We start from the raw sequence: 11,623 nt of genomic DNA, 5'->3' as shown, positions 1-11,623 counted from the left end.
TAATCGAGCCGCGCCCGGGCACGGTTCGGAGCATTCACACTAGTCAAACGAACCGCGCTTTGGTAGTCAAACGCACTGGGGCACGGTTCAAACTGGCTAGTGTGAGTACACCCTAAGTGTCTCAGGCCAACCACTGATTAACCCATTTGGAAGGAAGTAAGCCATCTAGTGGCAGTCGCCTGTTAAGTCAGTTCACAGCTTGCATCTCTCTGATCTCTTTCTTTTCACAGCTTGCATCTCTCTGATCTCTTTCTTTTCTGTTCTGTTTTGAATTGCATACGTCTACTTTTACCCTTTCTGATTAATTTCATAATTATTAACGATACATTACTGTTATCATTGGTTATTATAGGGTATTTATTCAGATTTTCCTTTTAATTCTTCTCACCTGCTTATTTTTTGATTTAAACCAGTTTTGAATTTTTAATTTGAAGTTTTCTGCTCACCAGGTTAAGCCCAGAGAGTGAATATGCACCCTTTGTGGTGAAAACCAGCTACTTCTTCTCCCGTGTTCATTCCTGTCTTTTGTTATTTATTTTATTATTATTCTTTTTTTTATTATTGTAGTTTTTTTTCTTTCATTTATTTATTTTTATTTTTTTTTTTTATATAGCCCTTTTTGTTTGTTTCTCTTTCTTCGCTCTTTTGGCTTAGGTTATTTTGATAATTACCATCATTATCATAAGTTTTTGTTTTTGTTTTATCATTATTAGGTAAAGCTGTTACCTCTCATCATACCTCTTCATATATATTTACTCAGTTGATGATTAAACAAACCAAACCTTAATTCACTTTAAGTTTCCTTTGTTCATCCTTTGTGTATTTGATTGTAGAACTCCCCTGGTGACTGGACAGTCATCTCAGGTTTCCAGTTGGCAGCACCAGAGTAACGAGGGCCAGAGACACTGCGGTTGAGTGTTTGGGAGCGCCAGGGAGGCTGACTGTGCCGCTGGATTCCACCAGGTGAACCAAATGTGATAAAACCTATCCACTTATTATAAGGCACAGAATATTAGACATTCCCCCAGATATTTATGTTAAGTGTTTGGTCCATTTCCTCTCTAAGCCACAACCTTTTCCTAGGTCTCTTACTCCCCTAGCCGCATGTGCTGTAGGCCCTAGCAGAAACTCTTGTGAAAAGTAGCAGGCTTAGCCCCTTTATTCTCTACCTAACACTTCTAGCGTTCTTATTCATTCCATTTCATTGCAGACAAATTTATTTGGTGTTTTGTTTTCACTGTGCTCTTTCCTACCTTCACCTTTTTGCATGCTGTTGTGATTCTGTTTCTTGCAGTTCACCGAGAGACCCCAAGGAGAGCTAAGTAGTAGAGCGACAACCAAGCAGCCGGTGTCACCAGGTGACCCACGAGGCTACCCCCTGTCAAGTCTCTATTTTGGGCCGACCCTAATTGGACCCGCCTCCCTGTCTAACTGTCTGCATCATTTAGCCAAAATTCTTATAGACGGCATAGCCCATACGATAGCTCGTTAGCCAGAGAACAAACTTGCATTGGCCTCTTTGTGTGTGTGTTGTGCTTCTCTCGTCCGCAGTGAGCCAGGATGTCGCGTGCATCCAGTCCCGCAGTCCCTTGGGATCAGCTAGCGACATGGCTGGAGATGATGACGACCTCCTTTCTGCCAAAGGACACCAGTGTTCCGTTTTCTTCCCACGGAAAGGGCAACCCAGTGTACAAAAGGATATTACTCGGTATTCCACATTTGTTTGTTTATTTTTTCCACAAGGATAATCAAGTAACCGGGGGCCTGTACCATGATGGTAGCTGAACAAATTCTGAGTTACAGGATTAGTTTTGAGTTGACAAAACCAAACCTCTCCAATCCGGCTCTGTTGGTACCATGATGCTGTTCATCAGCTTTCTTTGTACATGAATGCACATGATGCACATGAATGTGTGACATCACTGGCGAACAGCCAATCACGAGTCTTCCAACAAAAAGCAAGTTTGATTTACTTCTCGCGAGAGACCCAGCGAGATTCAAAACTAAAGGTTTAAGGTTTTGCTAAAGGTTAAGAGACTGAAGAATATGACAAATTTAAACAGGAAAAATAAAATAAATGATCTTGCTCCATCAGTGAAGTCACAAGTGAAACTTGTTAACTTAATTTATACATTTGAACATATATAGTGGTAGAGACTCTAGAACATTCAGTTTGACACTCTTCAGTTTGAGATCTCTAACCCAGAACATAACCTGCCCTGGAGCAGGTTAGCCGTGTAGTGTAAGTTACTATGGCAATGAATGCAGCTAAAAGCCAAGCCATTTACATGGTACCTAAAACCCAGGATTGGTGCAAACTAAACTGAAACTTACCTGGCTAGCCAGCTAATCTAGCTTCATGGTACAGGCCCCAGGTAATAAACCTGAAACAATAAGAAATACAACGTTTCACTTTTCAAGTGCATACTACAAAAAGCCTCTGTTCTTTACCTCAATAGCCCAATAACAATAAGCAACATTAATCAAAATCCAAATATATAATATCATAATCATCATTTCATCATTTCCATGTACAAGCTTCACACTTCAAACATTGGAACAACCTCATATCAGGGCAGACCATCCCAGAAGCCTGCACCTTAGTCAACAAACAGGAAACTGTGGTACCAGCTTACACCAAAGGGGTTGCTATTCGGCTCAACAAGCGATGGGGTCAAACCTTAAACCACACGCTGGGTTTCTTCCGACACTCACCTGAATGTGTGGAACTCGGACTCACACTGGAAGCCACACCCCTCACTGAAGTGTCATCTCGTGTAGTCTACATCCTGTTCAACAACTGCACGGCAATGAACATCAACATTCCCAAGGCCTACCGGCTGGGATGGCTGGTGAGCCATGACTTTCATGACTTTGAACTTGTACTACCTGTCATTGGTCCCATTCCACCTGCACTGATACCCGAAGGGAGTATAGATGATACATTGGTCACTGCACCCTTCAAACTCATTGCCATCACATCTGTTATGTCGGTGTCTAAAGACCAAGTGTGCAGAACGGAGCTGACCGAGGACCAACACCTCACAATACACACAGTCTCCCACCAGAACGTTGGTGAGGCTAATGAACCTACTACACCTCTCAATACCAAACTGACTGATGACACACCAACGGAGTAGCCTTACCCAGGTTTTGAATCTCAAGTGCAGCAAATTCTACAAGACGCTAATGCACTTCAGAGCGATACGGATCGTCAAGAACTCAGACAAGTTCTGTATAAGTTCAAAGAATCCTTTGCCAAAGACTCTCTAGACTGTGGTCTCACCAACCTCCACACGGTGCGCATCCCTACGCATCCTGATGCTCCTCCCACTTTTGTCAGACAGTACAAGATTCCCATCGCCTCACACAAACCAGTGCAGGAGATCATCGAATCAATGATTGAAAAGGGGGTCATCCGTCCATGCAACAGCACCTACTCAGCCCCCATCTGGCCCGTCCTCAAACCTAACGGCAAATGGCGACCCACCATTGACTACAGGAAAATGAATCAACAGGTGGCGCTGTCATGATGGCCCATGACCCAGCTAGAACAAGAACTACCCCGAATCAGAGGAGCCACAATCTTCTCTACACTTGATGTGGCCTCTGGATTCTGGACCATTCCGGTGCACCCGGAAGACCAACACAAATTGGCATTCACATTTGGCAACTGACAGTTCACCTTCAACAGGTGTCCGTTCGGCTACGCCAACTCACCAGCCGAATTCAACATCTTTCTGAACAAAGCCTGCCCAGATGCTAGAATGAGAGGGAACCTGATCTATGTAGACGATGTTCTCATGAAGAGCACAATGGTGGCCGACCACCTGAAAGAAATAGACTATGTTTTGAACCAATTATCCACCGCCGGAGCCAAGATCGCCCTCCACAAAGGACAGTGGTGCCGTACTAAGGTTAACTACGTGGGCCTGCTCATCGGATCCCAAGGCATTGAACCTCAGTCAAACCACATTCATGCCATTCAAAACATCAAGCCTCCCACCAACGTCTCTGAGCTGCGGAGTTTTCTAGGGGTATGCAATTTTTCTCGACAGTTCATCGAAAACTACTCCGACATTGTCAGACCTCTGAAAGCTCTGCTAAAAAAAGATTGCCCTTTCGTCTGGTCAGAGGCTCAAGAACACGCCATGAAAGAACTAAAAAGACATTTATGCACAGCTCCGTGTCTTGCTTACCCCGATCCACAAAAGGAATTCTACCTGGAAGCTGGGTTTTCCAACCAATGTCTCAGTGATGGCCTGTACCAACGGCATGACCAAGATAAGAAAGTAGTTGCCTATGCCAGCAAGACACTGCTTCCACCAGAGTGTAAGTTCTCAGACTGTGAAAAAGCTCTGCTCTGCACTGTATGGGCCATTCAGCGATTCTCCAATTACATTGGGGCACAGAAAGTCATCATAGAGACTTGCCACCAGCCAGTAATGTTCCTCAACAGCCAGCGAATCCGAGATGGCATGGTCACCAATTCACGCATAGCCACATGGTTAATGGCTCTCCAAGGACGCAATGTTGAGGCACGGTATGCACAGAATCACAAATCTGCACTGGGCAATGGCCTGGCCGCATGCCAAAACTGTTCTGATAACACATCTGCGGAAGAAATGGGTGTGCAAGAACCCCAACAGCAACAACCAACTTGTCACAGGTACTTTGAAGAGAATGCGTGTCAAGGCATGCTCACAGCCTACGTCGATGGATGCTCCTACAACCACGATGGCATCCTTAAGGCAGGTGCAGGAGTGCTGTGGGTCAACGACCAGCCAGGTCCCCCACAACATTTCAAATTAGGTCCCCAATCATCACAATATGCAGAAATAGAAGCCATTCTCATAACTCTGCAGATCGCATCAGCCCATGACATCAGAGAAATCCTCATCTGTACAGACTCTAACTATGCCAGACTCAGTTTTGTGTGCCACCTTCCAGGCTGGAAACAGAATGGTTTCAAAACGGCAAACAACAAGCCAGTCAAACACCAACACCTGTTCCAGGAATGTGATAACATCACCGAAATGCCCAATATGACTGTGTACTGGAAGAAGGTAAAAGGGCACTCTAAGCTACCAGGGCTGAACAAAGACTTAAATGATCAAACTGACGCCCTCGCAAAACAGGCTCACTACAAGGGGAGGTGTGGTCACCCCCAGAACCCAGCCCCAGCCCAGATGTTGCAGTGTTAACCCGCAGCAAACGACCTTCACCTGTGGCAGTGCCTGCCTCACAGTCGCTATCGTTAACTCCGCAGATTTCCAACAATGACATTGCGGATATGCAAGCCTCTGACACTGCTATAAAGACAATCCTTTACCACCTCTCTGACCCCTCCAACCACCCTATCACTGAAGCTGAGCTCAATGATGACTTGTGCCTCCGACACCTGTATACCACCAGACACATGCTACGTGTACAGGACGACATTCTGTAGTTTGCACCTGATGACAGAACATCGCCACGGCTCGTGGTGCCACGATGCCGAAAGGGGGTAATGCTAATGTATGCCCACGACACACCATGTGCTGGACACCACGGTGCCAGAGCCACATATGACACACTGAGACAGGTGGCATTTTGGCCCGGCATGCTACAAGATGTGGCAGAGTACGTCAGAGAATGTCTTGTGTGCTGCCAGTTCACACCAGCAAACCCAAACCACAGAGCCCCACTGCAACGCAGAGGGATCACGTTCCCATGGTCAGACCTCCAAATCCACTGGGTAGGGCCCCTGCCCAGATCAACAAGAGGCAACAAGTACTTCCACGGTGGTGTGCCAGTTTACCAAGTGGGTAGAGTGTCTGCCAGCACCCAATGACACTGCCCGAACCACTGCATACCTCCTGATGAACCATATCTTCTCCCAGTTCGGATTGCCACTGAGAGTCAACTCAGACAAGAGGTACCCACTTCACGGCCGAGATCATGCCAAAGAAATTCATGCCACACTGGACGGGACCTCATGAGATTATGAACAAACTCTCCCCAGTTGCGTACCAAATCCAGCTAAGCCAGGGATCGAGAGAGCAGTTCTCAAATGGGTCCACCGTAACCAGATTAAGAGACATGTACCCACTAGCAGAGAAAGACAGGGAGGGTCCAATGCCAGTTAAACACCAACCACCGCCATCGAAGCGAAAAGACTGTCCCATCCAACCCGGGACAAACCTCACTGACCTGTTCCCTCTCTCTCTTTTGCCTTTTCCTCCCCATCTCTCTCTCTCTCTGGCCTGTAACAGGATGCTGCTGTGGATTCTCATCCTGTGCCTCCAGTCAACCAGAGGCCAGCCGTGATCAGACATTTGAGAGGTTGAGAAGATGACTGTTACCCAGGCGGAATTAGGTGGACACAACCACCGCTCCAAACGTTTCCTGGGAGCACTGCTCGGAGCCACCGCTGCTGTTGGAACTCTGTTCAACATTGGTATGTCCAGTGTCAATGCAGTAAATATAGCCACTGTGAGACGGCATGCGGCTGAAATTCAGACTGAACTTACACAGCTAAAAGAGCAACTCACTACACGGAGTGCATCCTTGCAAACCATTGGAAAGACTTTGAAAGGAACGGTGGTCATTCTCAAAACTCACAGCGTGCTTTTGAACCAGACTATGAACTCCATGAAACAGCTGTTCACTGTTTTCCAGAATGACTTTGCCCAAGCGCAGCTGGTCACAGCATTAATGACTGACATGCTACGGGAAGTGAGTTCTTCCATCGACAGTCTAGCCATGGGAAGAATTCCACCATACCTGATACCCTTAAGCCTGGTGCAAAATGTGCTGGCTTCCGCCATCACCACACCCACTGATCCTATGCAAATCCACCTTGCCTACTCTCTAGGTAGCGCTATTCCCCTTTACGTGGATCCTGAGCAGAAGGAGATGAGTTTCCTCCTGAACTTACCCATCATAGAGTCAAGCCCAATCTACAGACTCAAAGACATTGTTAATGTGGGGTTCTGGAAGGATAACACTCATATCAAGATACGTACCCCTGAGGTGGTGGACAGCAACACCCAGCTGTACTTAGCCCCAAACCTGCACATGTGCACCCTAACTAAAGACATCCACTACCTCTGCCCCAGCAAACCGTTTCTCAGATACAATACTGATGGAATCTGCGGGTTGCAACCCATGATCAGTGACACGCGTTGCTCTACCGATGCCCAGCCTCGCAGCCACGTCACCGAGACGCAAGCTGAGATTGTAGGTGATAAATGGCTCATTAACACTCCAGTACGTACCGCTACACTGACCTAGGACCAGCATGACACAGCCACCCGTGTCAACCTGCTTGACCAGAGCATGTGGATTCAAGTCCCACGAGAGGCCATCCTCCACCTCGACGATCTGGCCTTCTTCCGAGTGAAGAGTACCAATCAGAACTAGAAATCCCATCCTTCTTCAAGAACTACAACTTCACCCTAGGTCCGGAGTTGGAACTGTGGATTGAAAAAGGGGGCCTCAGCTCATTGACATTGCTCCCATCGACGCAGCCCTCCAAGCCTTGTCTTGATTGCCTATCCTGAACACCTCACCTGTTGTCCAAGCCTGGACTGCAGCTGACACAGCACTGTGTATCTCCATGGTCGTCGGCCACACCCTGACCCTTGGTGTGGCCTTAGTCCTATACAGGAAACTCAACGAGATGCGAATCTCTGCAGCTAAACTCAAGACGACCAGGATTGGAGGTCTCCGATGGAAACCCAGAAGGGAAGTTACCACACCAGAGACGGATAAGGACCTCATCGAGTTGAGTCTTCAGCCCTAACAAACACCTGCTATCCGACTGTCAGGATTCACCTGCCATCCGACCATGGTGATGGGTTTACATTCGCGTTAACCAACGAGCTCACGCATCATCTGCTCTGGAAAGAACAACGCTGAAGCCGCACCGACGGACAATTTGAACGCAGCTACACACAAGATCCAGATCAAAGCAAGTACTTTCTTATATCGCAACTAAAATTGCTGTTTAAGGTTGTCTAGGCTAGTCCATGTTTGTGAAATTATTCAATGACTTGGGGTCTCTTGCAAAGTTAACTGTTTGAAATTGTCACGCTGAGATTGGTTTTCACTTTCACTTTCTCTCCCTCCCTCTCTCTCTCTCTCTCTCTCTTTCTCTAATTTATCTCATTACTATTCTTGTTCGTTTACCTTGTTTAAATTGTATTTTCGTTTTGCTATATACTCATATTTACTCCGTGTGAATTGTAGTTATGTACTATTTAGTCTGTTTTTATTAAATCCTACAATTTGCTTGAATTGAATTGTTTTATTGCTCATTGAGATCGAAATCCCTGAATCGTGTGATCTCAGCTACAAGCTTTGTTTTATATGAATTAATTTCAGTAATCTTAGTAGTACAGACACAGAAAATATAGTTTTTTCCTGATCAGAAGATTAATATTTCTTGGAGTTTGTAAGAAGGGTATTTTTATTGAATTTTGACAAGGAAGTCTAGCTTCCAGTTCGTTTGACAAACAGATTATCTAGATTAACTTAAATTAATTCTAGTAAAGGTTACCTTTAAATTATTAAATTACTCTTTGGGTAATTTAATATTTGTAGGCAATATGCACCTTATATTCATAGACTCATGAATATTCACTTCATTTGAGTTCATTATTCCCCAGAAAGTGATTGTTGCTACAGCGCTATCTGAAGCTTTTCTCTTCCAGTGTTGACAAGTCTTGCAGTTTTCTTGCAAAATTGAGCTACTTTAACACTGTTGCCGCGGGTTGTTTTTCATGTCCACGGGTTGCAAAACGACCCTATTTTTTTTTTTTTTAACTCTTTTTATTGGTTTTAACCCCAACCCTAGTTTTTTTGGTTGCTGAAGGAATAGTTTCTGTATTCTTACTGGGACTCTGTTCCAAAAAGAAAAAAAAAAAAAAAATGAAATCATTTGATCTAGAGAGTTAAAGGGCCCTATCTTGCACCCAGCGCAATTGACTTTGTACACCGACGCATGTGTCATTCCTATTTTGCACCTGCGCAAAGCGCGCTTTTCCCTCCACAGAAGCACGTCGCTAAACTAGTGAATGAACTTGCGCTCCCTGGGCGGTTCAGCGCAAAAAAGGAGGCGTGTTCCGGCGCAAACGATCCCTGGTGCTATTTTGCTGTTCCATTAAACAATTGCGCCACTGACCAGAAAAAACCTAGTCTAAAGTCAGTGGCACGTTGCGCGTTGTTCATTATGCTATTTTAAGGGCGCATGCTTGACCATAATGTATAGCGTGCACAACGCGCATACACTTTGCTCATGTAATCTACACAGATGCAACAGTTATTTTTGCAAATCATAAATTGTTACACTAAAAAAATATTAACACATGAGATGACGGAAATCATTGTGGTGTGCCACGAAGATGTGAAAAAAAAAATAGGCATAAAACTATCTCACAAATTATTCAGGCTAATTATTCTCCCATCCCCTTACAGCACAACTTCTCTGTCTTTCAATGCTCTTACAAGAACACCAGTCTCCTCGGCTGTGAACCGCTCCTGGCGTGCGCCTGGTAAATACGCCATAATAATAGCAATCCATAATGGAACTTGCGCACCTGCTTTTAAAGGGAATGTTGGATGACGCTCTGATTGGTTTATTTCACGTTACGCCCAAACCACACCTATGAATAATGAAGCTACTTCAGACCAACCCATTTTAGATTTGCGCCGGGCGCAAGAGCCATTTATCCCGCCGGGAAAATAGCAACTGCGCCGAGACCCGCCCACAAACTTACTTGCGCTTCGCGCTTTGACACTTGCGTTTCAGATCGTTAAAATAGGGCCCAAAGAATGCTTTTGGTATAAATACCAAAATATTTTAAAATTGAAATAAATATTTGGGTAAAATATTAATTTTTACGGCATTAATTCTACCTACCAGTGACAGTGGTAAAGTTTTTCACTTAGCAAGATCCTATTTTGTTCTCTCCAAGATTGGAATAAAGTTATGTTTGAAGGGATCTACATGTTTCCATGTTGCTGTAACTCACATGTAACGAAAATTATCTGAGGTGGATTTAAATGGAAGAGTTGATGCTAAAAGATCTCTTGCAGCTGTGTTGACTGTAAAAAACTAACTCTTATGCGAGTTTAATTTGTAACCTGTGTAAGGGAAACAGGTCAGTGTAGCTCAAAGGGAATCATTTAAGATTTTAAAGGGAATTTGAACAGAATCAATGTTTCACGGCTGATCACTGAGATGCCCTGCGATTCACTGAACAAGCCATTTAACATCAGATCTGTGCTGGATATTAATATCCAAAGTATAGTGAAAACACTATCAATTAGTACAGTAACAAGACCGGCAGTTTAAGGCATTAACTTGTAAGCACAACACACAAGATACTTCTGTTTTCAATATGAATAATGCTTTATTAGATAAATCTATGACATAAACTAATCTAACATATAAACGCACACACTCACACATTCATACAAGTTGCAGGAAGATCGAAAATTAGGGAACAATCAGTTTAAGAGAATGGATATGTGGAATCCCAAGTTTACAGCAATACGTTAAATTGCATAGACATGAACAAACATCAATCAATTAATTACCCCTCGCATTGAGTTCCTCAATGAGGTTAAAATTATATTAGATACACCAGAAAAGGTCACAGTCTAGAGGTAAAGTTACTTGCGTCTTCCTGTGGAAAGGGAGTCGCCTTTGTTGTCATTGAAAGGGGGTTTCCTGATGTTGCTGATTGGCTGGAAGTTCAGTAGTCGCTGAAGTGACATCTTGGGAAGCCCATGGTTGGGTGTTGGCTGAAGACACGGAGTTGTTTGGCTGGTTGAAGTTGAACGGGCACTCGAGGTCAGACATGGTGTTACAAAACTTAATTCAGAACACGAAACTCTCAAACAGAAAAGAAAAGAAGTTTGATGAGACTAGGTGGTGTTTCTTCTCATCGTGGCTAAGTAGCAGCAGGCATGCAGGACAAGCACGCTGGAACCACGCTCAAAGAACATTGATGACTAACAGCATGGCTAAAAGCTAAAGCTAAGAAGCAAGCTCAAAGCAAACTAAAACCTTAGTTAATGCAAGTTCCAATTGTTAGTTCCTGTATCCATCTTGGGGGATGTTTTTCTTGGTCTGATGTATTTAAAGGACTGCAGCAAAAGGATCAGGGCGATTTCTGTAGCCATTTGATGTTTTGTATTGATATGATTTGATGTGTTTCAATTGGATATGTAATTGGCTGAATACATATTTACCTGATTGATAATAAATTGTTACATTTGATTTTATTCTATTTTACTCTGTAATCATTGACTCTAGTAGATTACGTTGAATCCTTGTAAGCGACATGAACACCCGAATAAACAAGTTCAAATAAACTAAAGAGTTTAATTAGAATAATCAAATGTCAGAAGAATACTACTAATAAGAAACAGACGTACAACCAATTTGCCTTTCAACCTAAATTCAAGGTCATACTAAAATGGAGTCAGATTAAATAATAATACAATGGAGTCAGATTAAAAAATAAAATGGAGTCAGATTTGAGTTTAACCTAAATTGAACAACTCTAGGCGCTGAAAAACAGAACATGCAGGAAACCTTCATCTAGCACCGGATACCTTCCTTGGGCCGAGT

This window comes from Carassius gibelio, chromosome A2 (genome assembly GCF_023724105.1).
Source record: "Carassius gibelio isolate Cgi1373 ecotype wild population from Czech Republic chromosome A2, carGib1.2-hapl.c, whole genome shotgun sequence".
In the NCBI taxonomy this organism is placed as follows: Eukaryota; Metazoa; Chordata; class Actinopteri; order Cypriniformes; family Cyprinidae; genus Carassius; species Carassius gibelio.
Note: the sequence above shows the minus strand (reverse complement) of the source record.